Below are 25,410 nucleotides of genomic sequence, written 5' to 3' on the forward strand. Positions count from 1 at the left end.
CCACTCTGGAGTTGCCCATGGTGAGAGGCGCCGAGCAGGTTTGGGTATACTTATTGCCCCCCGGCTCGGCGCCTGTACATTGGGGTTCACCCCGGTGGACGAGAGGGTAGCCTCCCTCTGCCTTCGGGTGGGGGGACGGGTCCTGACTGTTGTTTGTGCCTATGCACCAAACAGCAGTTCAGAGTACCCACCCTTTTTGGAGTCCTTGGAGGGGGTGCTGGAGAGCGCTCCCGCTGGGGACTCCATTGTTCTGTTGGGGGACTTCAATGCTCACGTGGGCAATGACAGTGAGACCTGGAAGGGCGCGATTGGGAGGAACGGCCCCCCCGATCAGAACCCGAGCGGTGTTCTGTTATTGGACTTCTGTGCTCGTCACGGATTGTCCATAACGAACACCATGTTCAAGCATAAGGGTGTCCACACGTGCACTTGGCACCAGGACACCCTAGGTCGCATCTGATTCGGATGCCTCCCGGACGCCTCCCTGGTGAGGTGTTCCGGGCATGTCCCACCGGGAGGAGACCCCGGGGACGACCCAGGACACGCTGGAGAGACTACATCCTTCGGCTGGCCTGGGAACGCCTCGGGATCCCCCCGGAAGAGCTGGATGAAGTGGCTGGGGAGATGGAAGTCTGGGCGTCCCTGCTGAAGCTACTGCCCCCGCGACCCGACCCGGATAAGCGGTAGAGAATGGATGGATGGATGGATACATCACTTCTTAATTTTGAATTTTGGATGTTTCCTCTAAAAAGTGCATTAAAACCATTGGCCATTTCTTTGTTGCATTTTTGTGTACAGCATGTGGAAATCCACCATACCATACCATGTTGACCTAATGACAAATATGACTTCATATGACAACCCAGATTAGAAAATGTTCCATAAAAAAATTCCAAAATTCTAAAGATGTAACTGCTCTAAAGTCAGTGTTCTTTTATGTGTTCAAGTGTAACTCTGAGTTTAACCTTTTCAAAATCTCAGTCAAACTAATAGATTGTGCCATAAATTGGCGCTTTGAGGTTATATTTGTAAAAAATATGTCATGTTTGGGCGGCACGGTGGACGACTGGTTAGCACATCTGCCTCACAGTTCTGAGGACAGGGATTCAAATCCCGGCCCCGCCTGTGTGGAGTTTGCATGTTCTCCCTGTGCCTGGGTGGGTTTTCTCCAGGTACTCCGGTTTCCTCCCCCATCCCGAAAACATGCGTGGTAGGTTGATTAAGGACTCTAAATTGCCCTTAGGTGTGAATGTGTGTGCGAGTGGTTGTTTGTTTATATGTGTCCTGCGATTGACTGGCAACCGGTTCAGGGTTTACCCCGCCTCTTGCCCAAAGATAGCTGGGATAGGCTCCAGCACGCCTGCGACCCTAGTGAGGATAAGAACGGAAGATGAATGAATGAATGTCATGTTTGAGACGATGCCAGAGTGGCACATGTCCAGAGAGAGACAATTATAAGCGTCGACTTCAGAAGGAGGAAGTGATATGTAAAAGAAATCAGAGCATTGGCGGTTATTTTTCAAATGTAACTGTAATTGTAATCATGGAAATTTAGAAAAGCAGTTGTAATTTAATTACTAATTTTCTCCCAGTAATGTAATTGATTACATCAAAATTTTTTAATATTTAACTACATAATCTCATAACATGTATTTAGTTACTCCCCAACACTGTACAGTATATAGCCTAGTCGTTGTATGTACATTTGCATATAATCAATAGCTTCGTCAAATCAAATTAATTCAGTACAATTCAAAAACCTTTGAGCATTTCTTTACTGTCAAGTAACACAGAATTGAACATATTACTGTCGGTATGTAAAGTTGTGCTCATACGTTTACATAAACCTGGCCTATTCGTGAAATATTGGCAATTTAGTTTTTAATATGACTGAACATGGACCATCTCATTATTTTTCTTTAATGCTATGTTTTGGTCAAAAGTTTTGCTTTTCTTAGATGCCTAAATAGCTTCATTTTAATCCCATTCAAAATAAAACATCTTACAAATTCTGCCAGGGCAATCAAACTTATAAGCACAGCTGTGCACTTTTTTCTCATTTACTAAATAAAAGTACTAGAGGCTGCAATTTAAAATAAGACCAAGTAAATAAAAAGTGAAAACACTGCTTAGCGTCAGAAAAATTAAATAAAGGTAACGATTTTCTCCCCTTTTCTGTTCACTATCAGTCTCAACCAATTTTACATATTTTTATGTCATGCAGTACATCTTACAATTGAACAGTTTAAGAGGCTCACTTTCTTCCCCCCTTTGATTCAATTTCCCCACCTTTTTTGCTCAGGCATAGAACTGAGCTCTAGCTCTGTCCTGCCAGGATTTTCATAATTATCTCATGTCAGATTTTGAGTGGGGTGGGGGTTTTGCTCAAAAAATCAGTGTAGAGTCTCAGTCATCCAGGTCATGGTAATATGCAAAGGTTGATTCAAGGCAACTTGACTGTTCTTGTTTCAATATTAAGGTCTACAGAAAACACACCCACACAGGCCAGTACCTTTTCTTGGACTCCCATCATGCACTGGAACATACTGTAAGATAGGGGTAACTACTCTAGAACCCTTGTGAACAGAGCAGAGAAAATCTATTTAGTCCATGGGGTGAAGCCTTTTGAACATCAGATGGGAATTCATCACAAATCATAAAGCACAGATGAACAAAACAACTTTTCTCATCATCCATCAATCCATCCATCAATCCATCCATCCATCCATCCATCCATTTTCTACCGCTTATCCGAGGTCAGGTCACGGGGGCAGTAGCTTTAGCAGGGACGCCCAGACTTCCCTCTCCCCAGCCACTTCATCCAGCTCTTCTGGGGGGATCCCGAGGCATTCCCAGGCCAGCGGAAAGACGTAGTCTCTCCAGCGTGTCCTGGGTCGTCCCCGGGGTCTCCTCCCAGTGGGACGTGCCCAGAACATCTCACCAGGGAGGTGTCCGGGAGGCATCCGAATCAGATGCCCCTGCCACCTCATCTGGCTCCTCTCGATGTGGAGGAGCAGCGACTTTACCCTGAGATCCTCCCGGATGACCGAGCTTCTCACCCTATCTCCGAGGGAGAGCCCAGACACCCTGCGGAGGAAACTGATTTCGGCCGCTTGTATCTTTCGGTCACGACCCACAGCTCGTGACCATAGGTGAGGGTAGAAATGTAGATCGACCGGTAAATCGAGAGCTGCGCCTTTCGGCTTAGCTCCTTCTTCACCACAACGAACCGATACAAAGTCTGCATCACTACAGATGCTGCACCGATCCGCCTGTCGATCTCTCGTTCCATCCTTCCCTCACTCGTGAACAAGACCCCAAGATACTTGAACTCCTCCACTTGGGGTAGGATCTCATCCCCAACCTGGACAGGGCACGCCACCCTTTTCCGACTTTGGACCACAGTCTCAGATTTGGAGGTGCTGATTCTCATTCCAGCCGCTTCACACTCGGCTGTGAATTGCTCCAGTGAGAGTTGGAGATCACGGCCTGATGAAGCCAACAGAACCACATCATCTGCAAAAAGCAGAGGCTATACTGAGGCCACCAAACCTGCACAAACTACAGTCAAGACCCGTCCCCCCACCCGAAGGCGGAGGGATGCTACCCTGTCATCCACCGGGGTGAACTCCAACATACAGGCGCCAAGCCGGGGGCAATAAGTATACCCATACCTGCTCGGCGCCTCTCACCGTGGGCAACTCCAGAGTGGAAGAGAATCCAACCCCTCTCGACGTCCACGTCCCTAGAGCCAGCTTCTGTAGCCGGGAATCGGATCGCCAAGGTCCCTGCCTTCGGCCACCACCCAGCTCGCACTGCACCCGACCCCTATGGCCCCTCCCACGGGGGGTGAGCCCATTAGAAGGGGGACCCACGTTACCCTTTCGGCCCCATGGGTACCCGGCCACCAGGCGCTCGCCTTCAAGCCCCACCTCCAGGCCTGGCTCCAGAGGGGGGCCACGGTGACCTGCGTCTGGGCAAGGGAAACCTAGATCCATTCATATTTTTCATCATAGGGGTGGGTATTTTAGCCGTGCTTTGTCTGGTCCCTCACCTAGGACCTGTTTGCCATGGGTGACCCTACCAGGGGCGTGAATCCCCAGACAACTTAGCTCCTAGGATCATTGGGACACACAGTACTACAGTAATATTTATCCTGCTCATCTAAAAATAGATATATGTTTTTTGAAATATTAAAATTTTTATTTAGAACATTTAGATTTTATTTTTTTCACATCTTCTTGGTGAGTGGTGGTGCCGCGCCCTAGCGCCACCAATTTTGGCCAGCTGCATCGAGTTAAAAAGCATTTGCTTACTGGATCATGATGTCACTAAAGTCCTTTACACTCGGAGGGAGGGATCACATCTGTCTTTCTTCAGCATCGCTCTTCTGTATTAATGGCACAGATACAGAAGGTGGCAACCAAGTTATCCGAGTAATATTCTGCTTTCGGTGGTCGTAACAGAGGCAGCCTGAGGTCGGTGTAAATGACAAATTCAGGACAGGGTTGTGATGTTTCGCACTGAGAAAACTGTGATCTTGGCTCACTTGTGCCAATATCCTCCCTTTGCTGGGTTCTGAGTAAAAAGACAAAAAGGAGGCTAATTGTGGCACCTTCTGTTGAGGCTCTAATTTGGCAGTTAATAAGAAAATGTTTTCAACGATTAGGTTGATGCTCATAAGTCATGTCTGACAACTCTTGCATGTAAAAAAGGATGATGATAAACCCTGGTGGAATGCATTAATAATGAAAATGACAAACATGGAAAACATTTTGTGTCTTCCATTAGTCATGGCAAAACAGGTGTCCTGAGGCGACTTCTGAAATTCACCTGTTGGATGAACTCCCAGCATTCACTGACAAGTTGACAAAACCATTGACTGACTTGTTTCTCGGATTACTTCAGTTAACTGAGGCAATTTAACTATTTTGGAGGTCATGCCGGTTTGCATGTTGGATATTCTGTATTTCTTGTTGTTTTAAATGTTTTTGGAGTCAATTTGAGCTGTTGACAGTTTGTATTGAAATCCTCACGTGATAATGTAAATATCTACTGTATCTCTCGATTCCGTTGCATAACAACAACAACAACCCATTGCCTTTTATTATTACTTGGATTCTATCTGTGGTCAAAAGCTAGTACTGGTATGTACAACATATCTTCTCATTTTTTTACTGAATTGTCGCAAGGCATTAAAGATTGGAAAGTGCGAAAGTTGGAACGTTTGAAGGCATAAAATCTGTGATATGTTTTTTCCCTCTTACTCTGACGTAGAAACACGGGGGACATACATTATGAACTCAGTGCTCTGTCTGAAACGATTCATTCTGAATAGCGGGGTAGGATTTTGCAAAACTGCTTTTTTTTTTTTATGCAGATGAATGCATTGCTTTCCAAAGATTTTTTTCCCCCCATATATTTCCCACATAGTTAAATGTACATTTCAAGTGACCATGTACCATATATCCGTGTTTACATTTATTGCTTATCCTGTTCAGGGTCGTGGGGTGCTGGAGCCTAACCCAGCTGACTTTGGGTAAAAAGCCGACTACACCCTGAATTGGTCATCAGTCTGTTGCAGGGCACAGCGACGGAGAACCATCGAAACGTTAATTTACACCATCACTGAGTGGGAACTGAACGCATGCTGCATGCATCAAAGTCAGGCGAATGTACCACTACACCATCAGTGACCCCTTGCATTTTGTATTTTGGCCTTTTCATTCACACTGTCTTCAACGAAGTATAGGCTTTGAGGTAAGGCACGTTTTATTAGCTATTTGGACATGGTAATAAAGGCTTTAACTTACCCTAACCAAAACGGTAACTTTTTCTTTGTGCTTTTTAGGTGAACGGTGCACATAATTTCTTTATAAATACATGCATTTACCATGATTGCCATTCAATAATGGTTCTTTACACTAGTGACATGTTTCCAGATGCAAACAATAAGAATGTATTGTCATTTCTGCGTACCATTGTAAGGAGTACAGGTCACAATTACTGGTTGTGTGATCTGGCAGAGGTATGTATTTTTAGATGTACTTGTTTCTTTTGTGGTCTCCCTTGTCATTAGTCATATAGGACATCGTTTTTTAGGGTTTGAGGACCCTCAGGACTCTTTTGGAGGTTTTTCGCAAAAAGTGGTTAATTTTTTTGTGTGATACAATGCATGTTTTCTATCGATCAAGGTTTCTCAGGTTTTGTCCTCATTAGGGTCTCATGCAGGCTGGAACGTACTCTGACTGACTTTGAGCTACAGGCAGGGTACACCCTGGACTGGCCAATGATAGTCAATGATTTTTAATCACATCCAATTCAACACAGTCTTGGACCAAAGCAAAGCAAAGGATGTTAAAAGGTTTTATCCAGAACCAGAATTAAACTTTCGACTGCTTATCCTGTTCAGGATCATGGCAAGGGCTGGATTCCATCCCACCTAATGAAAGGCGCATTACACCCTGGAGTGGTCATCCGTCTGTCATGTTTTCATCAGGATTATAATGTGAGTAGAGCATTTACGAATAGAAACAGATGTCATACCAGCATCAAAAAAAAGTCAGCAAACAACCACAATTCGGATCAAGGCATTGCAAAGGGAAAAAAATTACACATGGAATTGAATATCCTCAGATCGGAAGCAGGCCTCCTCATGTGGATATAAAAATCTGATTGGAATCAAATATCTGCCAATATGACTGCAGTGTAAAATGGACCAAATGGATATACCCTGTCATGGCAGATAATGTACACTAGTGCATAAGTACAGCGAAAGCAATACAAATGGTAAAATCTCATAAATGCAACAATTGCTGGTTACCCATTTAAAACAATGGGTCAAGGCCAACTAAATAGTGCCTAACGTTTATATTTGTATTACTTATTATTGTTAACATCTGCATTGTCACTTCTCGATCATCACTTGTTATTTACATGCATATTGGGCGCATGTGCATGGAGGTTGTTTTAAGGTGTTTAGTAAATGTAAACACGGTGATATCAGATATAGGTTATTTAAAATTCATCTAAATAAAATAAATAAAGCACCAGAGTGGAAGGGTATACTGTAGTGTCAATACAGCCTATGAGTTTGAGATATGATGCGTTGTCATTAGTTTTCACAGCAGCCTCATCCAATCAGCTCTCTTCCTGACCCTTTGTATTGTGTCACTGTTTCTTGTCTTATGTTGGGCTCATTCACACTGCCACTAATACATCTGCTACAAATGCATCTTAAGTCCACATGCTCTTGCAATGCGGAATTTCAAACTTTTTCTCCTCAAATTTTAAATGAAGCATTACATTCAGCCATTAAAACATTTTTTTCAAGAATGAAGACAAATAACTATAAATGTGTTTTATCTTTTCATGTTTTTGTTATACAATCAATTAAGAAATAGAAAATAATGGAAAAAAAACAATATTTTTAGCCTGTGATTGGCTGGCGACCAGTTCAGGGTGTACCCCGCCTCTCGCCCAGAGATAGCTGGGATAGGCTCCAGCACGCCCGCGACCCTATTGAGGATAAGCGGAACGGAAGATGAATGAATGAATGAATATTGAATGAATATTGTTACCATACCGCTGTATTAACCATTTGACTAGCAACCATTTCCTACTGCCACCACAGAAATTTACTCAAGTGTTTAATTATGATGGATAAGGTCAGACCGCAGTCAGATTTTTGATCAAATAAGATTAAGTACATCCAGTTCACCTGAATCCCATATAGGCCTTTGTAATACATTGTGCAAGGGATTTCAAATTACTCACAATTCAGTTATTTATGTCAAAACTTCAACCAAAAAATGCTTTCCTATTTGGAGTTGTGCAATAGAATGAAATCACAGAAGAAAACAAGCAAAGTAATAATAAAATGTTTGTACTCGTTTGTTTGTGTTGCAGCTGTGGGACTCACACCTATCTGAACAGGCTTGTCTGCCGTCTTTATGACATGCCTGCAGGGCCACACCATTTGTGCATGTAGCATCACATTGACTGCATAATGTGCTTAACAGTAACTGATAAGCTCCCAAAGAATGTGAAATTAAATTATTTGCCTTGTTCGCTGGCAACTCATGGTTTGCAACATGACATCTTACTATGGGCCTGATACATTCATGACTGACTCACTGAGCACCTTGTATCCTTTCATTATTGTATTAAAGCTATTGGAAGGTGGGAAATGTTTCTAATAGTTTGCCTTTTCTTGCTTCACTTTCAAAGAATTTGGTCATAGGTGGATAAAAATCCAATATTACTCATAGTATATCTGCCAATATAACCGCAGTGTTAATAGACAGAGCAGTTATACTCAAAGTGTGAGTCTATTGTTATCATATACACACCAGAATCAAATCAAAGCTACAGTAAAAGCACAGAACATCAAATAGGGTCTAAATTTGATACATTAATAGTGCACAGATAAAGAGAATGATTTCTGATGTGGAGCACTTGCGTAATGCTGAGAGTATCTTTATTCAAAATGGGACATTGTGTAAAATTGTTTTTTGTTGCTCGTATACAAATACAGTAATTGGACACACACACACACACACACACACACAGTTGAAAAACACTTGATTGGACCTTATTTTATATTTTCTTCAAAAAATATATATTATAAAAAAATAAGAATACAGCAAAGGCAAAGAATAAGCGTGAAACAGACCAAACAAACAGAGACAGATGCAAAATCGTCTATGATGTCTTTGTATGATAACTGTTCAATTGTGTGGTTGTTGCTTGTGATGTGAAGGCCAGTTAAATGTTTCTGGGACATCGTTTACCTAAAGTAGGTTTTCATTTACTTGACCTTTGAAAACTTCCTCTCTGCTTGGGCCACAGTGTCAGACATAGTGAGAGCAATTCTAAGACCAGTCCAAAGGTTGGCGTAGATTTCTGAAAGATCTTGTGAGTGAATGTTAGAATATCAAGCATATACTGGACAGTGGAACCTCCATAAAATGGACCCTAATATGATTGATATTGGAAAAAATCAGACTGTTGGGACTGAACAATGTGTCCAAAAATAGTTTGCAGTTGTTGCTTAAACCGGCGTTGACAAAGTCCATTAGTTCCAGAATTGGCCGCTGTTGTTTACTGCCGCTGTGGCGCAATGCAGGCAGGTAGAGAATGGGACTGACATGCAGTATTTTCGGGTCACAGATAAAACACAAAAATAGGTCCAACTCCAAAAGACGTGCCTGCGGTGCCTATGTGGCGGCCATGTTGAATGTGGGGCATTGATGTGGCAGACATGTCATGATGAAAGTACAGTATCTATTGTCTACTGTACACAGAATCGGCATGGCAGCAGTGTTAACACTTAGGAATACAAACACAAGCCTCTGTAGTCTGGAACATGCTATTTTTGGTACAGTAATAAATTGTTTTTGTCAAGCCATTCGCCTTTGGCAACCGATTTGGAACTAGGAAGCCCAACTAATTCCTTGCAGCTCATGAAAGCGACTCGTCTAGGATGAGGGCTGTACGCCAACAATGTCACCATGACCAAGCACGCCGGCGTGGTAAGTTTGGATAAAATGTGAAAATCTCAAGCTTTTTTTATATTTATCTACAATAACTGTACTGGACATTTTAGTCAATTTAAAAAAACTACAAACAATAATTTTGTAGTGTACAGTAACATGGGTGCATAAGGCCTGAAAAAAAATGCTTCAATGTAACGGACCATCGGTGGCAAGTTGGAGAAATTCTTTATCTCTTGCACAAGCGCTTTGGTATCTAGATCAGAATGACAGTTGAAGAGCAAAATAGTTCCAAGCGCCTCCCATTGCTATGCAAGCTCCTTATTGGAAAGGCTCTGGAAATTTGTTAAAACATAATATTGCTGGGTGTTTCTGGGGTCGCAACCGGTCCATGGTGTACCCACCTTATGTCTGAAGTTAATGGAATACGCTCCAGCACAACCATAACCTCAACCAGTTCAGGGTGTACCCCGCCTCCTGCCCGATGATAGCTGGGATAGGCTCCAGCACGCCTGCGACCCTAGTGAGGAGAAGCGGCTCAGAAAATGGATGGATGGACAACCATAACCCATCCATCCATTTTCTGATATGAGCCGCTTATCCTCACTTGGGTCGCGGGAGTGCTGGAGCCTATCCCAGCTATTTTCGGGCAGGAGGCGGAGTACACCCTGAACTGGTTGCCATCCAATCGCAGGGCACACATAAACAAAGAACCATTCACACTCACATTCACACCTACGGGCAATTTAGAGTCTTCAATCAACCTACCACGCATGTTTTTGGGATGTGGGAGGAAACCGGAGTGCCCGGAGAAAACCCACGCAGGCACGGGGAGAACATGCAAACTCCACACTGGGATTGAACCCCAGTCCTCAGAACTGTGAGGCAGACGCTCTAACCAGTCGCCCACCGTGCCGCCACAACCATAACCCTATTTTATTTATCCATTTAAGCCAATCTTTGTCTTGCTCTCAGAGTCCTTCTCAATAAGCTTTACTAGTTTCTATGCGTTTTCCCCCAGATTTTTGTGAAAAAGACATCTTCACATCATGTATTACCATTACCGTGCACTTCCATCCCTGTCAATCCAATCTTTACATTCGTATACATTACCTCCAAAACTCTATTATTGCTGCAGCAATAATCATGCATGCTACTAACAGTGATTTATTTGCTTGAGTCCAAACATTCAGATCAAGTCAGAAGGGCAGGAACACTCTTAAAGGCAAGGCAGGTTTAGACACAGCCAAGTAAAAAAATCATGGGACTCCGACATAGTTTCTTTTCCTCCGCGTAGTGATATTGTAAACTGATGTATTTTTCAGAGTAGCTTTTTCTGATTTTTATTTTAAATGTAGACATTACATTTGAAGAGAGAGAAGTATGTAATGTGATTTATTTGTGCAGTGATATGGAGTGGAACTGTTTATTTTATTTTTGGGACTAATGGAATGTAATTGCGGAGGTATATGTTTTAAAGGAGTTAGAATCGTTATTCCCTGTCCGTGTGATGTTCATTCACCCATGACTCTCAACTCACTAGTACACCACTAAACAGTGATACTGTTACAATATGCTTAAACAATTCGGCGGAGGAGAGGGGGAGGTGGGGACACGCGGAGATCCGCAGGGCTTCCCGGTGGCAGCTGCCGCGAGTCACGATGTTGGCTTTGCGAAGCGGAGGTCCACGACAACTGATCCTGATCCGTGGGTCTGCGCACAACAGCACATTATTTTATGCCGAGACAAGGCCAGGACGATATCGAGGCATTTTTAATTTCACAAAATCGTGACTATTGTGAAATCTCTACACACAACAATAATCTTTTTCATATGCTTGTCATGGAATGTTAAAAAGATGGCCGGAAGTGACGACACCGAGCAGAAGTGATGGCATAGTTTGTTGCCAGAAATACAGCGGGCGTGACGTCATCGTTCATTGCTGGAAATAGGATGGAAGTGACGTCATCGTCTGTTGCCAGAGATAAACGGAAGTGATGTCATCACTTGCTGTCGGAAGTAGGCCGGAAGTGACGTTATTGTTTGTTGCCGGAAGTGTGTCTGAAGTGACGTCATAGTTTTTGGCCGGAAATCTAAACCGGAAATCGGTTTAGCGGGTGTGACGACACCGGTTGTTGCAGGACGTTGCGGTTGTTGCCGGAAGTTATGTTGTTGTCGAAAGTGACCGGTTGCCGCTGGAAGTGCGGAAGGTGTGAAATGTTGTGACCGGAAATCAGAAAGGATGCCACCATTTTTCAACATGTCCAGACATGTTCTAAACATGTTTAGAACAAGTCCTAGACTTCTCTTGACCCCCACCCACCATAAACGCCACAACCCTCTTGCCTCCAAGCCATTCAAGTGAGCCCCCATGCGGGTCCCCTCCCCCCACACTTCCAGTCACAGCCTAACACATTCTCAACATCCAACCCCAATTCCAATGAAGTTGGGACGTTGTGTTAAACATAAATAATACCAGAATACAATTATTTGCAAAACATGTCCAACCTATATTTAATTGAATACACTACTGAGACAAGATATTTAATGTTCAAACTGCAAAACTTTATTGTTTTTAGCAAATAATCATTAACTTAAAAGTTTCTTGGTGCAACACTTTGAAAAAAAGCTGGGACAGGTGGCAAAAAAGACTGAGAAAGTTGAGGAATGCTCATCAAACACCTGTTTGGAAGTTCGGCACTACAACTTAGTACGTGCAACTTAAAACTCTACTATGCAAAGCAAAATACATTTAACAACAACACCCAGAAACGCCGCCGGCTTCTCTGGGCCCGAGCTCATCTAAGATGGACTGATGCAAAGTGGAAAAGTGTTCTGTGGTCCGACGAGTCCACATTTAAGTATTTTGGGGGAAATTGTGGACGTCGTGTGCTTCGGGCCAAAGAGGAAAAGAACCATCCGGACTTTTATGGACGCAAAGTTCAAAAGCCAGCATCTGTGATGGTATGGGGCCCCTGCTTATTTCAGCAAGACAATGCCAAACCACATTCTGCACGTGTTACAACAGCGTGGCTTCGTAGTAAAAGACTGCGGGTACTAGACTGGCCTGCCCGCAGTCCAGACCTGTCTCCCATTGAAAATGTACGGCTCATTATGAAGCGTAAAATACGACAACGGAGACCCCCGACTGTTGAACAGCTGAAGCTGTACATCAAGCAAGAATGGGAAAGAATTCCACCTACAAAGCTTCAACAATTAGTGTCCTCAGTTCCCAAACGTTTATTGAATGTTAAAAGAAAAGGTGATGCAACACAGTGGTAAACATGACCCTGTCCCAGCTTTTTGGAACATGTTGCAGCCATAAAATTCTAAGTTAATGATTATTTGCTAAAACAATAAAGTTTATCAGTTTGAACATTAACTGTCTTGTCTCTGTAGTGTATTCAATTAAATATAGGTTGAACATGATTTGCAAATCATTGTATTCTGTTTTGATTTATGTTTAACACAACATCCCAACTTCATTGGAATTGGGGTTTTATATCTAAAGATTTGTGTCAGAAAGATTAATTTTATTCCTGTGCGAAGTCCTTTTTTCTCACATCTGAAAGGGGTCTGCTTATGTCAATAAACATATGTTCTTAGAAGCCACTGTAAATACAATCACCTCAACTCCATCCATCCATTTTCAACACCGCTTATCCTGGTTAGGGTCGCGGGACGCTGGAGCCTATCCCAGCTGACTTTGAGCGAAAGTCAGCTGGGATAGGCCCTGAACTGGTCGCCAGTCAGTCACAGGGCACATATAGACACGGACAAAAATTCGCACTCACATTCACACCGTCACTGAGTGGGAACTGAACCCACGCTGCCTGCACCAAAGTCAGGCGAATGTACCACTACACCATCAGTGACTTCACCTCAACTCCACTCCACTCCACTAAAGACATCTCTAGAAATGTTCTGTCCTGAACCTTCACAGTGATGTCATTGTCTATGCATATGGAAACATGTAAACAGAGCACACACGTGCACCTCTACATTTCTCACATGATGGGCGTATTAGTCACATTTCCAGTTAGCATCCATAAGATTACAGGAGGCTTCTTGCCATGCCATAGAAAACTGATAAACACAGGGGATTCCTCTACTTATGTTTATAGGAAGTCATCCTTTAGAAACAACAATACTTTTCAGCCATGTACTCTGTGTTCTTATAAACAGTATCAAATACATCATCTTAAATTTTCTACCTGACCACCTTCAAAGATATGTCTGCACATACTCAGTCTTTACTACAGTATGATATTACATTCATTCATTCCGTTCCGCTTATCCTCATGTGCTGGAGCCTATCCCAGCTATTTTTGGGTGAGAGGCGGGGTACACCATGAACTGGTCGCCAGCCAATCGCAGTGACATTACATTATATTACATTATTTAAGCAAAACCGATGAATGAGGTGTGAGTTACTTCACTCACGCTGCATTTAATCTAATGACTATACTGAAGTAGGATATTACAATATTTAAACATTTCCATGTTCATCAACTAACTAGTGTTGGTGCTGTTGTTATTTTCAATTATTTTCTACACAATTTACAGCATATACATGACTATTGCTGCATTTAAACCACTTTTCTACAGTACGATCATACATTATTTAAACAAAACAGATGAAGTTTATTGTCCGTCGTTTTCAACTCAAATCGATATATTGACAACATTATTCAGTGAGATTCTCCGAATTACCGTTACATGACACATTATATTGTAATAGGAAATACTTGATTACTTTTTAAAGTAAGTATTTCTGTACTTTGTCTCGAGTCATTGTTTGACATTAGTAACATTCGATCACGAGTTTCTTCAGATCAATTAATTGCTACATGGTGATATCATCAGCGAAATATTCCCTCGATATTGTATACACACAACTTCTCCTCTTTAGTTCTCACAATCAGCGAAATATTCCCACGCTATTGTATACACACAATTTATCCTCTTTAGTTCTCACAGTATGATCGTGCTAGTATCAAGTTGTTGCTTTACTAAAAAGTTAAAAAACAACAACAACCAAGTAAAACATTAACATCAACATGTTGTGATGGTATTCTTCATATAAAACTGGTAAAGATCAAATTCTTAAATTTGAAAAATAACCCAATTGCGTATAAATCCATAGTATATGCATTTCAAAATATCATTATAATGTTTACAATCTATCAATTCATTTGAAATTCACCCAGGGTCATATGGAGGGCCGTTGTGTCAACAGGCACACGACTGAGTGACTTTCAGCCTTGTACTTTGTGTTCTTATAGTCCATAGCAAATACATCATCTTAATTTTTCTAGAGGACTGCCCTCGAAGGCGTGTCTGCGCATGTGTACTCTTGATCTATCGCACTAATATCACAGTATTTAATTATAGTTATTCGCATATTCATTAACAAGTTAAGAAAGTTATGCTTTCTCTACTTTCAATGTACACAATCTCTTGTACATTACTCCTGAGGCAATTATTAAGCTCACTTTATTCCAGTACGATATTAGACTACATTATTTAACCATAACAGAGGAATGAAATGTGAGTTACTTGACTGCTGCACCATTTAATCCATTCACTTTACAAGCTATTACAATATTTAATCATTTTTCATGTTAATCAATTAACTATGGTTGTGACTTTTTGACAGTTTATGCATATTTATACACAATTTACTGCATATACATGACTGCTGCTACATTTAGACCATTCTTTTTTTACTACAGTACGATCTTACAATATTTAAACAAAACATGAAGTTCATAGTCCATCGCTTTCAACTCAAATCAATATATTTACATTATACAGGCAGTGTCTCTGAATTACTGTTACATGATACATTATATTGTAATAGAATGATTACTTTAAAAGTATTTCTGTACTTCTTTTAGAGTCATATTTTGATTTTAGTAACATTGGATCACAAGTTTCTTCAGACCAATTAATTACTACAGTGGGAGATTATCATCAAAATATTGCCACGGTAATGTACGCAAACAACTTAGCCTCTTTAGTTCTCCCAGTATGATGGTGTTCGTATCAAGCTGTTGCTTTAACAGTGTTAAAAATTTTTTTTTTTAAAAACACAACCAAGAAAAATATTAACATCAACATGTTGTGATGGTACTCTTCATATAAAACTGGTAAAGACCATACTCTTAAATTTGATGGCTAATCCATCGTATATGGATCTCGAAATTTCGTGATAATGTTTACATTCTATCAATTCTTTGATAGAGTTTGAAACTCACCCATGGCCATACGGCTAAACCAATATATCAACAGGCTGTTTCCAGGTGTGATGACTGAGTGACTTTTTATACTTGTATTCCATCTTCTTATACAGCATAGCAAAATTAATTGTTCTACAGGACCGCCCTCAAAGGCGTGTCTACGCATGCACAGTCTTTAACCTAACACACAATATTTAGACATATTTATGTTCACGTTCTTTAACAAACTACCGATGTTGCTTTTGTTGCTCTCAATGTATATATCTTCACAATGTCATATACACTAATCCTGAAGCAATTATTCTGCTCACCTTACCCCAGTATGATATTCTTTTCATCCTAGTCAGCTCAGTTCTTACAATCATAAATATAGTGCTTTAAATTCTCTGGAGATCTCCAGGGTTCACGTCTGACAAAAAAAAAAAATTATACGCCTGTGTGGAGCGTCCTTTTTCCCAAGCCACCTGGGTGGTCAATAAACAAACCAACAAGACAAAGTTTAGTCACACACTTGACTCAGGGTTCCGACAGCAAACGATAATGTCACTTCTGCTCTATTTCCGGCAACAAACTATGATGTCACTTCCGGCCATCCGTCATTTTAACAGAAAGTTAATAGCATACTTAATGTTGTATGTTTTGCTAGTCTGCCCGTGACTATTTTTTACTTGCCCCGGGCAATCGGGAATCGGTAAACTTTGAGCCCATAGAAAACGGATGGATGGATAACATTTCTGTCCCACATTGCTGCAAGACACTGCCACCGAGTATGCGCTACTCTATATAGACTTGAAAAGACAAAGACTAAGAAGTGTATGGAAACCATTTACATTTTGGGCAATGTGGTTTACCTTTCAAATCAATGAAGAATCCCAGTAATCCATGCCTCAAGGTATGGATGGATGTCTTGACAGAGAGAGAGAGAGAGAGAGAGAGAGAGAGAGAGACCGATACAGTAGATGGAAAAAAACACTTATGTTAATCCAAACGAAGAGGATCTGTGGTAAATATAATTCAACACACATTTTCTGGTATAATAATAGTAATAGGCCATAAATACTCGGTTGTTTTTTTAGTCACGGTAGATCAGGGGTCATCAACTTTTTTGAAACACAGATACTTCTTGGGCACTGATTAATATAAAGGGCCACCAGTTTGACACACTTCACACCACAGACCACACTTCTGAAACAAATTTGTTCAGAATTCTTTTAAATATGTTATTATTAATAATTAATTATATTCTTGATGACGTTATTGATTTCTCACAATCATTTTTAACTGATTTAACCATGTAGGAAACAGATAGCAATCAACATGCAAGTCTTCAAGTCAAGTCAGTTATATTTACAGTATACTGTACAGCACCAATTCTTGTCACGTACGGGGTTTTGAGGTGCTGGAGGCAAGGCAAAACGTGAAGGATCCAAGTGCAGGGAAGCAGGGAGGCAGGGCAGAAGTCTCAAAAATTATATAGAATTCCAAATCAAAGGCAAACAAGGATCATGGATAAAGCTAACTAAACAAATTCCCGAAACTGATCATCAGAGTAACAAAGAAACACTTGAATAACCTCAAACTGGAAACCAAGACAATGACTACTGAAACTACAGGCGACTACAACGTGACAATGAACCGACAAGAACTAAAAGAAATCAGGGAACTAAATAGAAATGAATTGACGAGACAACGAGAAAAACATGGACAGGACACGAGCGCCTGGAGGGAGCTGATTGGTCGATACAAGGTAGACGGTTGATGAGAACAGGTGGACACAATAACTAAATGAGCACACAAGACATGAAAAACATGGGAAACAGGAAAACATGAAACAAAACCAAACACAATCCAAACCAAAACACAGAATATGCACTTTTTTGTCCTCAAAAGATTGTTGTTTCTTTTTGAGGTGCAGGTAAACAGTGGAGTCTTGAGTTGAGGAGGTGGCCCATCTGTGTTGTGACATGCACCTGCTCAGGGGTTGCTTGGTTTTATGTACTGCACTCGATCATATACACCAGATTTCTGGTATGTGAGATTCTGGTCTTTGGGGTGTACTTTGTCAAAGGGGGTTACCAGGTTTGAAGCATACTGGAATCTTGTGCTGGTTGAAAATCTAACTTTCTCAGACAGACCTCATACATACAGAATGACAACATTATTCTGTCTATACAACCGCTGAATCAACAACAGAAATAGTCCCATCCTTTTTCTACACCATGTCTATGAAGTGTTTACATTTTCAAATGATCACTTCTAGAACATTCCTAGAAATTTTCTGTAGTCCATTTATTGTTGTTTTAGTTCAATTTTTGTTGTTTTTAGTTTTTATTAGTGACAAAAGTTGAATTGACGTGAAATTAGACTATTTGGCTAAAATGCATTTTGTGGAAGTGCGTTTTAGGAGGACTGAAAGTGGAAAAAAATGTTAACAACTGACCTCTGAATTCTGTGAAATTGGAAAGCTCCAGATGGTAGCAAAGTAGCTCTGTCTGAAACTCTTGGGCTAAGGAGGGGTGCTTTTACTTGTGGGATAATCCCCCCCCCCTTCCCTACAATGCTGAAATATGACACACACTCGGGCAGTGGTTTGGCCTGGGCAATTACATTTATTTTCGTAGTGCAAAGACATACAACAACAACAACAACATGCAATACTCCTGCTCTGGCTTTTCTGCTACTGTGGAGTAGTACGCTACAACAGCCTCTCAGAGCACCACTGCTTGCTATCATGCCTATTTAGCCTTTTTCTTAAAAAGCATTATTTAAGACAACACCTTCTCTATACTCCATATTTGTAGTAAAAACAGCAACAACAACTTTACTCTTCTTCTTCTCTGCATGAATATCTCAAAATGGCTAGTTATTGTATTTTTTATCTTTTTTTTCCACTTGTTCAGTTCAATGTTGCAAAATTGTTGGTGTTTCAAAAAAGACATTGCTGCAGCCAATAATAGTGATTTACACACTCGTGATGTGCATCAGTCAAATTGTATTGTGACAGGGCATTCATCATGCATATAAAGACAAAGCAGCAGACCTCACACAGGCACGCTTGCTTGACTTGTGGTTGGTTAAAATGTGTGCGGCAGATTTTTTTTAATTGCTATGTAATGACAGGAGGTTTAACAGGAAACAGTTAATCTCAAAGGTGGAAAATTCAATAAGTAAAAAATTAAATAATGTGTATATATGTATATATATATATATATATATATATATATATATATACACTGTGAGCATACCAGCTAAATGATTATCTTGTTATTAAACAAGAATATATAGTTAAATGAAAACATTATGTAGTCATCATCATGCATCTAAAAAAAAATTGCGATATTAACACAATCCCTTAAAGTCCCTGTAATGTAAAAATCAAATATCTTATAAATGTGGAAACACAACAGAAAAGAATGCTGTTAACATGCCTGCCAAATTTGAATAAATAAATAGACTGACCTCCTCCCAGCTGCCAGACGCTGTGGGCATGTCTGTAGTGTGAGCCAAATGCTCAATAACATATGCTGCTGTGTTTTTTATAAACAGTTAACTTTGCCTGAAGTGTCTCTGTTATGTGGACGCACACGACACAAAACCGAGTGAGGCGGTGAATCATTGGAAAACATTGACCCCGACCCAAGTGCTAGCTCAATAAGTCACCGCCTCACTCGGTTTTCAATCACGTGTGTGTCCACATAACATAGAGGTGTATGGGGCTACTGAGCAGACTGGTGTCCAGGTTGTCTGGAATGACGGCGCTCAGTACTTATATAGTGGGGGAGGGCCAACTCACGCCAGAAAGCCTAAGTGTGTTTGATACTGTGCCTGGGTTTTGGCCCCAAAAATCCGGACAGCTGAAATGCTGAAAACGACTTTACCGCTATTGGCTCTATTTTTCTAGATGGCGCATCTGCGATGGGGTGCAAATGCTGCATGTTGGATCTTGATTTTCATGTACGCACAAGGCTCATTGTGCGTTTGCCATTTGACAGGCCAGTCTGCGCCAAGCTGGGCATTCCCCCACAGCGAGGGTGTGTCATTGGAGATGCGACAGTTTGGTGGCAGAAAGTCGGTCGAAACGTATGCCTGCTCGGATCCCGTTTAACTGTCAGTGCAGGCCAGAATGCTGCTCTGATGTGATTTTGGTTAATTTGATTGAAGCACAGGCGGACAGATAATGAGCTGTGCAGACATATTTACATTGCCAGCGGTTTTCACCAGCTCTTTCTGTATACCCACAAGCATTGTGTGTTGCTACAGCATAAATTCTCCACTCGTTGCACAGATCGCTGCAATTACGCATCGTCCTCTTCCACACAGAGATATCTCCGTCAAGATTGTAAGTGCGTTGCATTTAGAGGGAATGAGCGGTCGTCTATAAACGCTCCCACAGAATCGTGGGCTCCGCCTACTTTCGGATCACACCCCTGGCACCCTGCTGTGCCGGATTTAGGCCGTTCACGACAAAAAGGGCTCAATATCTCAACTATCCATCCATCCATCCATTTTCTGAGCCGCTTCTCCTCACTAGGGTCGCGGGCGTGCTGGAGCCTATCCCAGCTGTCATCGGGCAGGAGGCAGGGTACACCCTGAACTGGTTGCCAGCCAATCGCAGGGCACATACAAACAAACAACCATTCGCACTCACAGTCACACCTACGGGCAATTTAGAGTCACCAATTAATGCATGTTTTTGGGTTGTGGGAGGACCCCGGAGTGCCCGGAGAAAACCCACGCAGGCACGGGGAGAACATGCAAACTCCACACAGGCGGGGCCGGGGATTGAACCCGGGTCCTCAGAACTGTGAGGCTGACGCTCTAACCAGTCGGACACCGTGCTGCATATCTCAACTATTCAGTCCTAAATTTTTCTCTGTCTTTGTACAGCACATATCTTCAAACATATTCAACGTATTAAAAAAAAATCAAAAAATCACTGAAGTCATTTCACAGGGTCGTTAAAACTACAAAATTAAAACCACATGAAAACATTTTGTTCCAAACTTGATTCTAGCATTTTAACTACCGTTATTAACCGGAAGGCCATGTTAGCCAATCACAAGCCTGAAGAAAGTTATTTCTGGAAGAGGCTCAATAACAACAATACCAAACCGATGAATAAATTTGGACTGATCGTAAAGTGTGTTTGACTTGATTATAATGTAAACAAAAATGAACAATAAATGCAAACATGTTTTTTTAAACTAACTGCAAAAGGAAATGTGTAACAACAACAAAAAAGAAAAAGTCTGGCTTTCTGTGTACACACGATCCACTGAAAAGTTTTCACAAATGTTATTTTTCAATGACCTAAAATACAGCTTTTGTGTGGCCACTGGCCAATATGCGAAAAGAAAGTCGGTGTTTTTATTTGTTGGGTGAACCCAAACTGGAAAAAGGAACACATTATTGTCTTGGGAAATAATTATCACAGGTGCACCCCTTAGTCCCTTTTCAATTAATGTCTAATGTATGAGGTCAAATGAAGCCAAACATGAACAACAAACCATAAGCCATGGTAGGGGCTATGAACCTGGCAGGATCGGCTGTGTGCACAAATATTTCCCAGGATTGACTGTGGGAATGGGAATGGATGATATTATTGGTGCTCTCTGCTCAGGCCTTAGACTGAAGCTCCGGGGAAGAGCTTTGTTAGACTTAGCGTGACATTCCAAGGAAGATGGGTTATACAGTTGTTGAGCTTCAAAGGATGCAGTCAGCCTCACACCCTTTCTTAGCAGGAAAAGATGTGTGGGGCTTGACTTTAACCTTCTGTTGTAAAAATTGGCAGGACATTAAACAACAAAAAATCCTGTATGAAGCTACACATAACAAATTCATTTTTGTCCTGTCAAACTTAATGCTTTGTTTTGTTTTTCCCCCAAAATACAATTTGTAATTAATGGCAATTATTGTGTTGATCCCTTGTTTTGCCACTTTTCGGTTTTGCTGTAATCTTTGCATACAAACCGGTAGTAACAACATAATTATCTCAAAATTATGTAATAAAGGGGAAATCCTCACAATCACAGCTGTTGGCAGTTACTGTCAATGCATGCACACACATATACAACCCAATTCCAATGAAGTTGGGACATTGTGTTAAACATAAATAAAAACAGAATACAATGATTTGCAAATCACGTTCAACCTATATTTAATTGAATACACTACAAAGACAAGATATTTCATGTTCAAACTGGTAAACTTTATTGTTTTAGCAAATAATCATTAACTTGGAATTTTATGGCTGCAAGACGTTCCAAAAAAGCTGGGACAGGTGAGACCGACCCCCAACCCCAATCGTTCGGGCCCCCCAAACCCTCACAGTTGTGCTGGCCAGTAGGATGTTTTAAAAAACATAATAATGATGACAGAGTCACTGATGGTGTTGTGGTACATTTGCCTGACTTCGGTGCAGGCAGCATGGGTTCAGTCCCCACTCTATGAATGTGAGGGTCAATCCTTGTCTGTTTCTACATGTCCCCTTTGATTGACTGCCGACCAGTCCTGGGTGTAGTCTGGCTTTCGCCCAGTCATCTGGGATAGGTTCCAGCACCCCGTGACCCTGAACAGGATACTGTAAGTGGTATTGAAAATGGATGGAATAATAATAATAATAATAATATAATTAAATGATTTTGACAATGATTCAGAGAGTTGTATGCCCACAGTTTACATACTGTATTTATGAATGGAATACGTCTGACATTCCCCACACGTCAGCGACGCTTGTTATCTCGTCAAGTTGTCAAGTCAGGTATCCGACTCCCATAGCTGTTTATTATGTCTGTCTGACTGCACCCTGATTCAATTCACCAAAATCGCATTAGACCAGCAGTCGAGGGTGCGCCAAAAGTTAGACGTGGTCTGAGCAGGTATAAGTTTAGATCAACTTACTGCCACCAAAATTGTAACTCCACCGTGGATCTCCAACAACACACCTTCGCTGTGCCGGAATGCCGAGCTTGTTGCAGACTGGTCTGCCAAATTGGCAAATGCGTAGCGAACCTTGCACTTGCACGAAAATCAAGATATGCCAGCATTTGCACCCCACTGAAGAATGCGCTGTCCACGTAAATTGAGCACTGAGTTTTTCTGTTTGTACAGTTTATTATTATAACCCTAGTTCATTTATTTTAACACTTGATGTATGTTTATTTGTCACTTACCTGTTAAAGGCTTTAAGATGACAACTGTTTGACCCTCTACTATATTTCCAGTGCTTCAACTGGTAAAATTGTTTCAGAATCCAAACAAATCAGTGGTTGAACCAAGTGAATGTTTGTGTTTGACCTTGGAGCTCGATGTACGGTATATTTGTTCAACTATTTGATTGTGTTCTTGCATCTGTTGACCATAATTGTTACATTCATTAATTATTTCACTGTGTCTCAAAGACCTTCACTTATTTGGTTTAGATTAGCGGGCAGCACGGTCGACGACTGGTTAGCACATCTGCCTCACAGTTCTGACGACGCGGCTTCAAATCCGACCTCACCTGTGTGGAGTTTGCATGTTCTCCCTGTGCCTGTGAGGGTTTTCTCCGGGTACTCCAGTTTCCTCCCTCATCCCAAAAACATGCATGGTAGGTTCATTGAAACCTCTAAATTGCCCATAGTTGTGAATATGAGTGTGGATGGTTGTTTGTTTATACGTGCCCTGCGATTGGCTGGCGACCAGTTCAGGGTGTACCCCGCCTCTCAAACAGAGTCAGCTGGGATAGGCTCCAGCACGCCCATGACCCTAGTAAGGATAAGCGGTAGGGAAAATGGATGGATGGATGGTTTAGATTAGCATGAAAATTGTTTATGGCTGCAAGTAAAGGCATGTTAGGGAGTTTAGCAAACTAAAGAATGTTATCTGAGGATGCAAAGGACGCAGAAGGAGGTTAAAGGCCAGCAGCTGACAAAAAAATAAATAAATATATAAAAATCATAGAGAACAAAACACCTGGCTAGCCAACTGTGCTGCTCACGGGACCTTCCCAAGTGAAGGTACTTTTTTTATCTTACAGACAGTAAGATAAAATCATACCTCCCTGGGCTTGGTTTGTAATTTTATTGTTTCTGTCTGAGACTTCTTCAAAATAGATGACAGTAAAATAGAGTCAAATTTAATCACAATGAGGGATACAAATTTAAAAGTAAGCATTTATGGTTTTAGACTGTCTAATGTTCACCAACCCTTCCCCTACAAATATAACAAAAGATGTAAAAGCTTCCGTTTCATTTTAACCTTTCTCATTCAAAATAGGTTTTGGTTGGATATCCACTGCAGATCTGAATTGACATTTATTGCCTATGTCCATTATTTTACCCTTTATCTTTACCCTCAAATAACCCATATCCGATATCACTGTACTTACATTTACTAAACACCTCATACGACCTGACAGCACTTGCCATTATATTTGAGATGACATACTGATTACTTCAGCCTGGACTCTCTACAGCGTTTCAAAAGGAGATTAGCCTTGTTATTACTCAGAGTCTGCAATAGTTTTCCCTATGTAATGGTCTATGCACATCAAATTCACCATACGTAGACCATATTCCATGGTCTATGCACCTCCAATATACAATATTTAGACCCAATTTTAATGGTCTTTGCACCACTGAGGTTTACGATTGTCTTGCTCATGTAGAAATCTCTGTGTGTAAATATGTCATTGATTTGTGTATTTTGATAAAGTCCAGCTCTTGCTGTATCTAGCTGAGCTGAATTGAGTAATCCATCCACTTTGGAGCACTCATAGCGCAAATAGCTACATTAATGTCGAGATTTTATTTACATACGATCAAGGCCTGATACAGATCTGAGGGTATATGATTACATACTGAAAAAAAGTACAGTGCTTAATTTGATCATGTACATCAGTTGCACTTGATTAAAATGTGGCAAACTGATGTAATTTTCTCTTCTTCTTCTTGAAAATAAAATAATAATCTTAGTTTAACACATTTTTATCATGTCCAACATGTTCGAAATAAGTAAATTCAAATGACCTTTTTTTCAATGTATGTGGGGAGGGAGGGTCTCCAAAGTGAGCTACATGGGTGAAACAAAATAGAATTAAGTACTTAAACCAGGAAGCAGGGGTCCACATTCACCATGCTGTGGACCATTACCAGGCCGTGGATCACTTGGAGCACAGAATAAATTGAAATGTTTCATAGTTATTTTTTTCCAGATTTGTTTCTGTCACATTTTTTTACATGCAAGGATAAGGGTAAGCCCAGAAGCACACAAAAGTAAAAATGATGACACAAAAACACTGGTTGGCTTCTGTGAAACAACACTGGGCGTTTTGCTGTTTGCGAAAATTATAGATCATCATCATCATCATGCACGGTGGGCGACTGGTTACCACATCTGCCTCACAGTTCTGAAGACCTGGGTTCAAATCAGGCCTCACCTGTGTGGAGTTTGCATGTTCGCCTCTCGTGCGTGTGTGGGTTTTTTCTGGGTACTCTGGATTGCAAAAACATGTGTGGCTGAAGACAAATTTGTCTGTAGGTGTGAAAGTGAGTGTAAATGGTTGTTTGTCTGGATGTGCCCTGCAGTTGGCTGGCGACCAGTTCAGGGTGTCCCCTGCCTCCTGCCCAAAGTCAGCTGAGATAGGTGCCAGCGCACCCACAACCCTAGTAAGGATAAGCAGTTTGGAAAATGGA

General features: G+C 41.3%; 1 long non-coding RNA gene across 1 annotated transcript; it reads right to left on the reverse strand.

The window, feature by feature from the left end:
* Positions 1 to 10,163: 10,163 nt before the first annotated feature.
* On the reverse strand, positions 10,164 to 19,510 carry LOC133470576 (uncharacterized). Its single transcript, XR_009786065.1, has 3 exons — positions 19,196 to 19,510; positions 16,588 to 16,642; positions 10,164 to 11,207 (listed from the first exon to the last, which is right to left on the reverse strand). It is a non-coding gene; the product is annotated as an uncharacterized LOC133470576 (long non-coding RNA).
* Positions 19,511 to 25,410: the final 5,900 nt, after the last annotated feature.

Source organism: Phyllopteryx taeniolatus, chromosome 1, assembly GCF_024500385.1.
Source record: "Phyllopteryx taeniolatus isolate TA_2022b chromosome 1, UOR_Ptae_1.2, whole genome shotgun sequence".
In the NCBI taxonomy this organism is placed as follows: Eukaryota; Metazoa; Chordata; class Actinopteri; order Syngnathiformes; family Syngnathidae; genus Phyllopteryx; species Phyllopteryx taeniolatus.